We start from the raw sequence: 13,133 nt of genomic DNA, 5'->3' as shown, positions 1-13,133 counted from the left end.
AGATGATTTATCTAGTCACCGGGACTTGTAGCAGGCGCCCGGGCAGCCACCTTCCTTCTGGAACATTCCGGACTGCGCTGCTATTGCCACAAGTTCCGCATTTATCTGCTGCGGCCTCCTTCATAACGCGCTCACGCACTGCAGGGGCTCCCCGGGGATGATCGCATGGTAAAAACACGATCTGTCTTCAAACCAGCTCCTCAGGGACGAGGCGGACTTTTATAACCAGTGCAGCAAAAATGCTGAGCGCTAAACCCAGTGAAGTCCGGGGACAATGTTCCACACCCGCAACTCCCAGTGGGACTCGGCAGGAGCTCAGAAGGTTAGTCATTATGCTGGTGTTGCACATGTAGGGTTCGAGATTCCGATTTCTTCTCATTGACTCCCTTTGAACCCTATGCATGAAGTGGGATGAGAGCGGCTGGCATTGGTGTGTAAAATAATCGTACGGAGACACATTCCCATGGGTAGCAGGTCTCAGACGCTGCAGGCAATAAATATGGCGGTCAGTGTGAGTCATTTCAGGGGGAATCCTGTCAGTCACAGGAGCAGCCCTGGCTTGTGAGGAGGAGGACCAGTGAAAGGGTCTTAAAGGTGACTGGACGGTGAGATGGGGGGCGCGGTGAGTCTCGGCTTTGATTGACAGGCTCTGAACCAGTGGGGGGGGGGAAGCTGGGAGGTGTCAATCCTACAGATGCCTGGCTAGCACCTAGGGTTCATTTGCGCCTGGAGAATCGTGGGCTGGACTGTCGGTTGTTATTAATAGGCAGCTTCTGCTGCGGTGACAGGATATCAGGTGACATCGAAAAGGCTGCAGATTCTGCCTTATTGTATTTATAACAAGGAGCTGGGCTGGTTTTGTATATCTAGCAAAGCAAATTGTAATAATGGTTACAGCGTGATTCAAAGATGCCTTGTCATTTTTTAATGTTATCCAAGAACCTTTCAGCTCTGCGAATATAAGTGGTTTATATTAAGCTTGCAATCCCAGGCTTCCAGACATCTCTGCCGCTCAGGTGACGATAACAGAAGCTCACTCGCGTTCCTCACCCCAGACAGGCCAAAGCGTAAGGCCAGCTTACTGCCGGCGAGCTTCAGAGCCTTTGTCAGATGCGTGGGCTCTGCTGTGTGAGTCTCTAATTATTTTTGCTTTCACCAACTTTATGTTTCAGCTCCTGGCAGCGGACCAGCGGAAAGCAATAAAAAAAAAAAGTTCCTTTCTGGCATTTTTGCCTGCAGGATGTAGGGTGACAAGATGTAAATACACACAGATGCATAGTTAGCGAACAATATTTTAACCTGCATTGTTAGTGTTTTTAAAACAGCAAAAAATAACTTCCTGTTAGAAACAGAATAGCAAAACATCAAATGTGAAAATAATTCATATGCTCTCTTATGGAAAACAAAAAGCTATTCTCTCCTTCTCGTTTTTCTCCCCTCTCTCCTGAAACTCTAAAATCACAAGGGGGAAGCAATGAAATGCTTTCTGGAATGTTGGTGAGGCGTCGAGCACGACTCACTCATGTAATTGGGGTTCCAGGACCTTTTTGCAGAGGCATAAATTGGCATTATGGATAAATGATTGAGGGAAAAAAAGGTCCCTGTGTAAGTGAACGTAATACCGAACCTGGAATATGCTAATAGGCGCCTCAGGAAAGCCGCAAACACTTCAGCACATGACTGCGAGCCTCCTGTTGCTTCTTGGTAGAGCAGATTCATTCAGCTTTGAAGGTGGATGGCAGGTTGGCAGAAGCAGAGCATCACTGCAGGTCTGATTGTAGGTGAGTTCTGTTGTTACCATGGTAATTCATCACTAGACATCAGATAATGCATCCCAGGTGACAGAGATCGGAAAAATAGTGACATTAGGGTTAACAAACAAGGATCAGCTGAATGAGAGTAAGAAGATGTCTATGGTTTAACCCTAGTAGGATGATATTAGAAAATTTATCCATCCATCCATCCATCCATCCATCCATCCTATCCAACTATTACAAGTCAGAAGGGTTAGCATGAGCCTGTCACATATGACAGAGGGCACAAGGCAAGAGAACTGTCTAGGCAAAATGTCGGCCCATGATGGGACACCCATAGTCACACATAACCACCAGGCTTTGGTAATCATTTTTTTTATTTTTCATGTTCGAAACGACAACATTGGACTGTGTGGAACACGGAAAAACCCCGTCCAGCACAAATGTCGAGCACATGCGGATCCACGGCACCAACGTTTCATTAACTCAAAAGGTAAAATATGTACACATCTAGTACACATCGTTTTAGGAGTGTCTGTCATGCATCTAGAATCGGATACATGACAGACATACATCACATTGCTGTTAAACGCTTCTCATGTTCCTCTGACAGAAGAACGGATCTAATTAATCTTTTCACCGCACTGTAGAAGTTAGTGTAGCATCTAGACTTATATTGATTTGCTGTAAGCAGCTTGTTAGATGTTTAGTCTGTTAGTTGTCAGAATTTTTCACAACTATATATTATATTTGATGGCAGCACAGCGAATTAGTCGGCACCACACCTTCGGTTTTGATTTCCAAACTGAGTGTGGAGTTTGCATATCTTGCAGTGAACCAACATCACATCCAGAACACTCCCATGCCTATAACTGTGGTGCTGTATTGGGTAAGTGGCTAGAATATGGGTGGATGACTTAACATCCCCAAACCCTTAACGTTTTAACACTAAAGTACAGCATTATACTACAGAATTAAAAGCTATGAATTACCCCTCTATAAAATTAAGAGGACAGTCATTTTATGCATCGTACACCATAGGAACCTGATTAATAAAGTCCTCATTTAATACCTGCTGATGACCTTTAACTCCTAGCGGATGCTATCAGATAACAATGTCAAACTACCATTTTTTTCAGTCATCAACCCTTGGCTGCACTAAAACTTCTTGCTGGCCTGTTTTATATTGTGACTTTGAATAAATCAAATCAATTTTTACATTACAGGCAATGCCTTCGCATATGTGTTTGAGTTTACAAAACAAACAGGCTCTTTTAATACTCAACATGTAAATATATCAAAGGAGTAAAGTAATCAAAATATGACTGTTTAAGTAATGGGGAAGGGATACACTGAAGATTACGACAGGATGGAGTGGGGTGTGTATGTGTGTGTGGTTACATGATTGTGTGTATGTTTGTTGTGGGGGGGGGGTTTGCTATTATTATGATATGTTGGCTCATATTAGATAGAGGGGGTTTGATTGCCATGGTGTGAGAAGGAAATCTCCGAGACCTCCAGGGGGTGGGGGGTGGAGGTGATTGTATGGGCTGGCTTGGCAGTAGGGTGTGTGTGTGGGGGGGGGGGCAGCATAGTCTGCCTCTGAGGGCCCTCTCTGCATTGACAGGCTGCTGACGGGTGCTGTTGTTTGTGGGGGGTGGGGGGCATCATCTGTTTCCACTCCCGCTGTCACCTCCCCTATTTTACAAGCCTGGACTCTGCGTCGCGCTCTGTACCAGACAGAGGATTCTGCATATAAAGCAGCAGGCTTGTGTGGTACAGATGCTATCAAATGTCTATGACAGGACAAAGCCAGTCTCTCCCCCCCCCCCCCCCCCCCACCATCGCTATGGAAACACCATTGAGTAATAAAGTCTTTAAGACTGATGTGCTATCTATGCTGCTTCTTCTTTGGAGGATGTATCCTTTATTTTTTTAAATATGGTGAAAATTCATTTGGGAAGCAGACCCCCCCCAAGAAACATGCAGTAGGACCGCGTGAAGCTGTCTTCGCTGAAATGAGGTGGCTGGTTGTGGGGGTGGGGGGGGGGTGTAGACACTGGAGACTAGGGGTTTAAGATGGGGGCTTTGCATGTGTGTTGTCACAAGGAATTTGCTGACCTTTTCTGGGAATGTTAGAAAACAGCAAATGTGACGGGTCAGACCGGTCATGTGCAGTTTTGCCCAGTATGCATGCGTCATCCAGATTGCAGTTTTATATGGTTCGTTTTGGAGTATGCACTGTCTGTCTGTACAATTCTGTCTAAATAGCTACAGATTGACAAACACGGAAAGGAAATTATCTGCTGGCAGCTGGGAGAGGGAAGACAGCCCCCTGCTGGACGTTAATAGAAATTGCATGTTACAAGCAAGGCGCTATTGCATTTCTCCAGTTTGTTTGGAGAGAAACTTTTCAGGGATCTCATTAAGAGGAAGAAGGCTTTCAAGAAAAAATAAGTGACCGTAATTGGGCATTCCTTCACTTTCACAACGTCAACTGGATCCAAAGTTACTTTTTAATCCAGAGAGAAAAACGGTTTTATTGCTACAGCTGCCATGAGCTGTATTAGTAGCTTAGCTATTGGGTGGTGAATTCTTTTTAATTGATTGATTAATTGTTTTCCTTTTCTAATGGCACATTAAATTAATTCTAATTTAACAGGCTACCGTCACTGCAGAAATGTTTATCTACATTAGAGTCGCATATAGATATTCAAATTGTTGTCACATATGTTATTCTAGAAAAAAAATATTATGAAGTATGCTATATATGCATACATGAACATATAATCTACATGTATGCATGCACGTATAACGTGTATGTCATTTTGAATTTATTTGACGACATAAATATTTGGGACTTAGAATAACTGTCATGAATAAAACCATAACACGTGCTGTAACCACACTCATCCCAGATGACGGTATGAATTCCTAGGCGTCCTGTAATGTAAAAGCGCATTAAACACGAACCGCAGTATAACCGCAGACGCACCTTCAGAGCAGGTGAGTTTTTGGACAGCCCCCCCCGTATTTACTTACATGTTCCGGCACCCTCTGATTGTATGACACAGATATTTGCCGTCTGCAGAAAGGGGATAACGAGCCGGGCAGTCATGCGCTCAGGACGAACACAAAGCGGGTTACGGCGCCGTGACATTTTACCGCGGAGCGGCGGAGGACTGTCCGCGGAGATGATGATTGATGAGGCCGCCAGGCTGCCCCACGCACCACTAACCCCAACGCTGCTTCCTGACGGCTCCGAGACGCACCTGCTAGTTTATGAATCGATACGGTACCCCCCCCCCCCCCCCCCCGAAATAGAGGCGTTTATAACATTTAACAGAGCCCTTTCCCACTAGGCAAATTTTTTTGAAAGATCCATATTTTATACATGAGCAAGAGATCTGACCGCAGCGTGTCACGATCGTCTACGCCACAACAAGATATTGTAGTATCTCTGAAATAAAGACTAAACAAATAATTGATTTTTACACCTAATCCTATATCAGAACGATTAGGAAGACATAACTGCTTTAGAGTAAATTAAGTTCTTTCTCACGTGGTTACCTGAGGGTGAAATCTAAACTTTATTTATGTTGTTAGTGACATTTACACATTCAGGCACTCAAGGTGACATTCATCTCCAGGAATGGTTTGCAGGAATATTTTTAACTTCTGGCATTATCTATTTTACCTTGCAGTCACCTTTGTTCCAAAACCCAGTGTTACTTACAATGTTTACATTTTTGCATTTAACACAGAAGTTAAACACGTTACTCAAGGGTCCAACGGTAATTACCTCAAGCCATAAACCACTGTGATCTCAAGCTCCATAACTACATTATTAGTTTAACCCACTGACCCCTCATTTAAAAAAAATGGTAACATTTAATGCATTGAAGCATTCCAGGTGTGTCTTTTGTTTGAGAAACTAAGTCAGGACTGCAATTAAGCATACAACACACATTTCCTTTTTGTACCTATCAAGAATGAACCCTCATTCCAGCAACCCCACAATAATTAGGCCTACCTATAAGAATATAAAGGCTTTTTATAGACTTTTGTTTCTGAAAGGCTATAAAACAATATCTATTCTCCTTGCAGCATCAGTCTTTTCAACAGTGAATTTTATTCTCCTGTTTCCTGCCTGTCTACCATCAGCAGTTCATTATAATACGGCATTATTTGATTTTATATTTACCCTTTGTCTTGGAAGAACGATTAAAAAAAAACAAGACAAAAAATCTTATTTGCATCACCTTATCTAAATGTCAGCCAGCAATATTTTGTTAGATATTAGCGAAGCTGCCAGCCAGCGCTGTGGGGTAATTGCAGGCAGCCTGGCAGTGAGATTTACATAATTCTAGAGAGGGTAATTAAAGGATCCAGGGGCTTCTCCTCTGTTTTTTTCCAAATCCCCCCTTTCCTTTTCGCTGTCGCCGCGCAGAAGCAGCATTCGTTTACATTAGGTGCCGCTCTTCTTGCAGTTCGTTTGCATAAAATTAGAGGTTTTCATGATCTCAAACAGCAGGGCGACATTTAAAATTCCATGTTAAAGTGCCCACCTCTAGATAGTTATATGTTAATGCCCCCACCCTGCTGCTAAAAGCTCTTTGTTGTCTCCTTTACACAAGCCTGCCACCCAGCATCCAGTACGGTTTCAACTTAACCCCCCCCCCCCTCAACCGGTGGACATGGTGATGGTGTCACCCAAGTTAAATTAATACAGCATGTGGACAGGCCTAGTCAGGGTACCTGGGTTACCCACTATCGCCACTCTGGCCGTCACTCCGGATTTTTTCCCTGGGGGGCACCAAAGATCCTTTCTGTTCATAATCAGTTACAGTAGTATCTCCTATGTTACAGTATTGTGTGAAAACATGCTTCATACTTCGGGTCTTTTCCAGTGTGTACGCTACTGTCACCATCTGTATTCTTAGTTCCCGTCTTCATTATATACTCCCACGTGCCTCTTTAAATGGAGGACGGGGAACGTGTTGGATTCACAGCTGCCCATTCTCCCTCTTAATTCCCTTGTAATTTGCACACAGCTTGACATCATTGCAGCATGAACTGGGCACTCGCACATTCACACACACACACAAATAAACGACGGCCCTCCCCCCACGCCTCGTCCAGGTGGTACAGTCCATTCCATATTTCACACACACACACAAATAAACGACGACCCTCCCCCCACGCCTCGTCCAGGTGGTACAGTCCATTCCATATCAAATAATGGGTTTCATATTACTAATGTCATATCTGTGAAGGTAGCTGATCCTCAGTGCCCTCTGATATCAGTTCTAGGTGCAGCATAACAATCGACCTGCCAACTTTTACAGTTGGCTGAGGGACTGCAGGAGCCGTGCCTTAGAGGTGGCACTCTTGCAGATGGTCATATTTAATGGATGCTTTATAAGGTGTCCTGCTTGTGCCCCAGGTCACAGGCTGTTCATGGGACTCCCCAGGAGAGATACTGCAGTAGAGTTTATGACAGCCCCGGGAGAAATTAGCCCGTCTTAAAACGCGAGTTTAAGGAGCCTCAGGTGAATCTGCAGCTAAATGTGCCGTATCCTCCACATAACTCAAAGCCAGCAGTCCGTTTTCTCGGTTTTCGAAAATGCAAGGGAAGCCGACCCTTAAACCATCTAGCTGGAGACTCTGACAGGAGACAGTCAAGTCTCCAGTACAGCCTGGCACAACAGTTTCTGTTCCTTAAAAAACCCATCGCTCTCTGTAGTATATTTCTAGAACTTTCTCTGCCTTAAAACAGGATTTTAGAGAGAGAATTACAGCCCAGTATTAGTACATACTGATTTTTTTTTTAAATGCTTGACCAAGAACCAATCAGATTTAAGCACAAAACAAAGTCTATTAGTTCCCCTGTGATATTTCCAGTGATAAATTAAATCAATTTTTAAAATATGTATTCTATATATATGAAATAAATTATAAATACGCTAGATATTTTTGCTATATTTAAGTTTTGTCTCTGTGAACACTTCCTGTTGAGCATGTTATCGATCTTAGAAACAGGGGAACAGAAAATTTCTGAGCTACTAAGTAAATCTCGGCCTAAATTTCACTCGCCTCCACATAAAACTACGCAGCGGCGCAGCTGACGTCATTCTGCAGAATCGACAGCTGTCTTGATAAGTGGTCGTTCATCGCGTCTGGTGCATCTTTCCCCGGCGCTATAAGCGTCTTGGGCACGCAGAAGCGGTGGCAGTGGGGTGTTTTTAACGATCTCCAAATGGGCACAGTTTTTTCGCCATTAATCAAACGCTAATTGCAATGCAAAACAATGCCTTACAAGGGTGGCTAGTAAATGGAGCTTCTATCCTGCCAGTGTAATCAGTGTAGGACTTGTGTTGTTCTATTAATCTTATCAGATTTTTTTCCTTTCATTATTCTTTAGGACAGAGGTATATGTTCTGAGCCCAGTTAGACAGCGTTAAGCTACTGATGGAGAACTTCAGCGTCACCTTATGAAGAATGAAAATGTTCTCAGTCTCACATTTATTTTTTTACTACATGCTAAATCAGACCTGGGCAAAAACTGGCCTGCAAAGCAATTTCTAGTGGGCTGTATAATCATTAAAAAAATGGTGAAGTTCAAGTCCCATGAGCAATCACATGTTAAACACAAAAAATGTGCTGGTTCTATTGATTTCTGCATATATCTTTAAAGGGGGAAAGTAAAACTAAACAGGTATTCCATTGTAGTTTTCACAGAACATGAAAATGATGTTTAATAATGGCCCCTGTTGACATGGTAACGCTTGGATTAAACCCGGGCCAGTACTACATGTTCATTTTTGAATGAATTGTCACAATGTCGGACATGCCTAATGAATATGCAGGGGAGCATGTGACGATAAACACCGTTTACTCAGCACATCTGCCGGAGAGGTCCAAACAGCGGTGTGGACAGGGGAAGTGATCAGTACACACGTCGAACACCATCTGAATCACAAACACACCACATTAGGAAAACTTGGCACTTCGCAAGAATGCAAGACACCTACTTTCACTGACACGACTACATACCACAAACACTATTTCTACAAGAATTTACATTATGTACAGTCCAGTACAATGCATGCCCCTCTGCAAGTGTTTTAGACATGGTGCATCACATTGCCCCCCGCCAAACGGATCAGCCGTCCCCGGTGACCCCCAAGTCCACCACAAAATCCAACAGATGCCATGGGGTGCTGGTGCTGCCAGAGCCCCCGGCCTGCCTCCACCCTCTGCCGCATCCTCGTCCTCGGCCGCTATAGGGGGGTGATATGGTGATTGTGGCCTTCAGCGTCGTATACCTCCCTCAGTATCTCTGGCTTATGGGGCGGCCTGAAGTTCACCGGGTTGACTGCAGTGATCTTCTGTGGATCTGCCACCATGCCCTCACCGCTCACTAAGTCACCTGGGGACTCTTTCAGCGCGGGAGGGAGCACTTCTGGGGGTGGAGGTGCAGGTCAGCATTACATATTACAGTGAACACAGTGCACAAATGACTAAGTGCTCCATCGGAATCAGCAGGGTGGGCGAGTAGGTCCTCAAGGTAGATTAGGCACTCACTGTGGGGGACATGGGCCAACACTCACTCCAGTAACCTCTCGATGGTGGCCGGCGCGTTGCAGAGCCCAAACGGCATCAACCAGAAGTCCCACAGACCATGACTGATAGTGAACGCAGTCTTAGGTCAGGGATCTGGGACCAGTTTGACCAGCCAGTACCATTTCGGAGGTCTAAGGAGCTAACCCACGTCGACCCAGTAATGTCATTGCTTGTATCATTGATCCGGGGCAACGGGAATGAGTCCATCCGGGTCACAGCATTCAGACTCCAGAAGTCCACGCAAAAGCACCATGACTCACCCTTCTGGACCTTGCGGCACAGTCAATATTTCCCTGTCCAGTCTCTGCCGACCTGCTAGCTCCCCCCTCATTGCTTCCTCTGATAGCCGCTGACTGAAGCCCTGATCTAGCGTCACCACCAGGGTGGCGTAGTTCCACTGCTCGTTGGGGGTCAGACTGAGGGGGACTTGGAGCACCTCCCCCTCCAGCGGCAGGTGCTCATCACTCCAGGTGTTGTGCTGGGCTTTCAGGCACACATGGGAGAGCCCTGGCTCCAGGAGCGTGCTGAAGTTTCAGGGTGGTCTTCACCCTGGTCCTCTCTGTCACCAGTACCTGCTGCTGCGGAGCCACGACTTGCTCTTCTGGGTAGCACGGTGAGTGGGAAGCACTAGACCCATCAGGTTACCCCAGGAAGGTGCCGAACTCAGTTCCTGGGATTTCCCTGGTTAGCCTCTGTCCCTCTCCACCATCATCTGAGAAGGTTTGTGTGTAGGGCGTGGAGGAGGTCATCGATTTCATTAACAACCTCGCAGCCCACTTCCGGCAAAAATGTCACAATTAACCGTTTACTTAGAATAACCGCCAGAGAGGCCCCAGTAGAGGCACAAGCAGGGGTAGTCATCAGTATACACGTCTAACACCATCGGGGGGGGTTACAATCACAACACAACAGGATACTCAGCAATTCACAAGAATACAAAAACACCTACATTCACTCACATAACCACATATCACGGAAATTATTTGCACAAGTGTTTACTCTACTTACAGACCGATGCAATGCATGCTGGTCCACGTGCAATTAAGCCCCGCGGCATCACAGTATTATTATATAACAGGCATTTCATGGAAGTTGTCTTATGCAGAGAACTTCTGGAAGGGTAATGTTGTCGCCATCTTTCTGGCTCTATCTCTTTCACAAAAGTGATGGTACAGGCCATGAAGAGACCTCCTCTTTAGCCTCCTACTCTACTGTGAGTCACCCTTAGCCTCTACATTGCCACTGGGGAACACAATTGCTGTAGTGTGAGGCGATGCCTCTGAGCGACTTTCCTTGGCAAAATATGGCTTTTCCAAGATACGGTCTAGGGAAGCTTAATTGAATTGACTTAATTGAAAGGGTAGTTCAATTTCCTCTGGGCCGCATCTTAGGAACGTAAGCATTGTGATTTATGAAAGTGCTCAGGTGTTCACAACGCCCAGCTGCCCAGCGTGTCTCATGTTATTAAACACTCGGAACGGTCCCCTTTTTTAATTCACTGTAAAAGAGGGAATTAGCATTCAGTGGAGAACGAAAAAGAAGAATATACCGGAAAGAATGTGGAGAAGAAACGAGAGAATGAACTGTAACCTCGTGAGCCTTGGTCTGGAATAAAAATAAAAACACTTTTTTCAGAATCACTTTTAATGTTATACAATATTACGAACAGAACAGCATTAAAGCAAAATATCTGAATTAAAAAACAACAACAACTATTACAATCCATCCAACCACTTTCTAACCATGTATCCTGGTCAGGTTCACATGAGGGGGTGGGACCAGCATCTACACTAGGAAGGTAGAGGACACCCTGGCAGGGAACAACCCAGGATGGGGTGCCAACCCATTGCAGGGCACAGTCACTCATCAGTCACTCACCTACAGGCAATTTGGTAACTGCAAGCGGCCTCCGCGTGTTTGTGTACCGTGGGAGGAACCAGGGCACCCGAAGGAAACGCCACAATGACACGGGGAGAACATGCAAACTGCACACACATACATCCATGTCCAAGACTCAAACCCAGGTCCCAGAGGTGGGAGGCAGCAGCGCTAACTGCTGCACCCCCATGCCGCCCCTATCGCTTGTTTTCTTGTACCTTATTCTGCAGAAGTGACAGTTTTTCAAAATGCCCTGCTTCTGAAGCCCTGGCTGCCTGGTCCATCTCTGTTCTCTTTGCTTTCACTGTGTCCAGGAGACAAAGAAAAATGGAAGATCATGGAACAGAAAAGACACAGAAACTCATGCTTTCCATTTATTACGTGACCAACGACGTGACGAGTTCAGGCGGCTGGTCGGCTGAAGCATCCAATGAGGACTAACCAGGGACGACAAGCTGGTTTTTTGACTTCACTGGCCCCCTGTTGCACACCCATCCATCCAGACCCACTTATCATGCTCAGCATCACAGAGGCTGAAAGTCCCTCCCAGAACCTAGAATAAAATGCCATTACTGTCACTGGGACAAGTTATAATGAAACTCAATGCATGTGATTCCCCAGCAATGCTTTAGTCACAAGGCAGGGAATAAAAGAAGTTAAAGCTGTAGTTTTATACAGTTTATTAGCACCTCTGTCTTGTTTGTGGCTCATTAAATCGGTTGTACACACAGTACAGCCCAACCGCTGTCTGTGGACTGCAGTGTTTTAATGCCCAAAATGCCACGTAATATGTTGCTATGAGCTGATATTGCTAACAGTGGCTAACAATCAACCAGGTCAGTACTGGGGCCTGTTTCAGAAAGCGGGATTTCTAGTTTAGCTGGATAACTGGTCAGATTTAAGGTAGCCCGGGCCGAATGTAAATGAACGAAGATAAAGGCCATTTAACCCGGTGTACCTTAGGTGTACCAAATGTTCCATTTGAACTCGGAAGTCAGGAATTCTGAGTTCCTAGTCAGCGATTTCAGCCGGAACGCCCCCAAAGTCAGAATTCTGACTCGGAAAGTCAGGGGAACCTCCTCAACGATGACTCAGAATTCAAGATGGCCGCATCCTTCATCAGCGGAGGTGGAAGCTGTAGTTATATAATGTTTATTAACGCTTCTGACTTATTTGTGTTTCATTAAATCAGTCGTACACATAGTACTGTTCAACCGCAGAAAGATAAAGGCAATTTATCTTTTTATTATTTTTTTTTTATTGAACTGGGTACCTTATTATCTGGTTTTTCAACCGTCATGGGTAACGCTGATCGATTGATTTCCTCCCCGGACGTGCAGCATTCACTGTTGCAGGTGTTTCTTTTTGCTTTCCTCTCGATGTCTGTGATGCTGAGCTGACAGACTGTTGTGTCTCTGGTTCGCTGCTGGTGCCCATTTAGTATCATCTCTGTCATACAAAGTGGCTGGTTTGCCGCACTTGAAAGGATACGAATGACCTGTAAGATGTTTCCGGGTCAAATTTTTTAAAGACTTAGATATTTTGCAAGTCCTATAATGATAATTTTCATCATTTATTAATCTGTCGATTTTTAATGGCATTTACATAATCACTATTTCTCAGAACACTGGTACCCTGCAGTTTGTGTTAAATTATATTGGGCTGGTTACTGGAACTGACTGAATATGGTACAGACAGCCCCACCCATAATATTTTTTTTATCAGCCATGACTGCCACCATTGTAGAAATATGCCTTTTTTTCGGGAAGTGTTTGCTCGCTCGGGTCACTGTTCACCCCCAATTAACTTCAGTCTGCCTACAAATGAAAGCAGTGGCTTGGCGAAACAACACAATCGCGCTTTTCGTGTCAGACA

The 13,133-nt window shown here is 45.0% G+C and overlaps 1 long non-coding RNA gene across 1 annotated transcript; it reads right to left on the bottom strand.

The window, feature by feature from the left end:
* Positions 1-8,632: 8,632 nt before the first annotated feature.
* LOC125746212 (uncharacterized) lies at positions 8,633-12,352 on the bottom strand. Its single transcript, XR_007398877.1, has 2 exons — positions 11,701-12,352; positions 8,633-11,562 (listed from the first exon to the last, which is right to left on the bottom strand). It is a non-coding gene; the product is annotated as an uncharacterized LOC125746212 (long non-coding RNA).
* Positions 12,353-13,133: the final 781 nt, after the last annotated feature.

Source organism: Brienomyrus brachyistius, chromosome 7 (genome assembly GCF_023856365.1).
Source record: "Brienomyrus brachyistius isolate T26 chromosome 7, BBRACH_0.4, whole genome shotgun sequence".
NCBI lineage: Eukaryota > Metazoa > Chordata > Actinopteri > Osteoglossiformes > Mormyridae > Brienomyrus > Brienomyrus brachyistius.
This window is presented reverse-complemented; position numbering and strand designations above follow the sequence as displayed.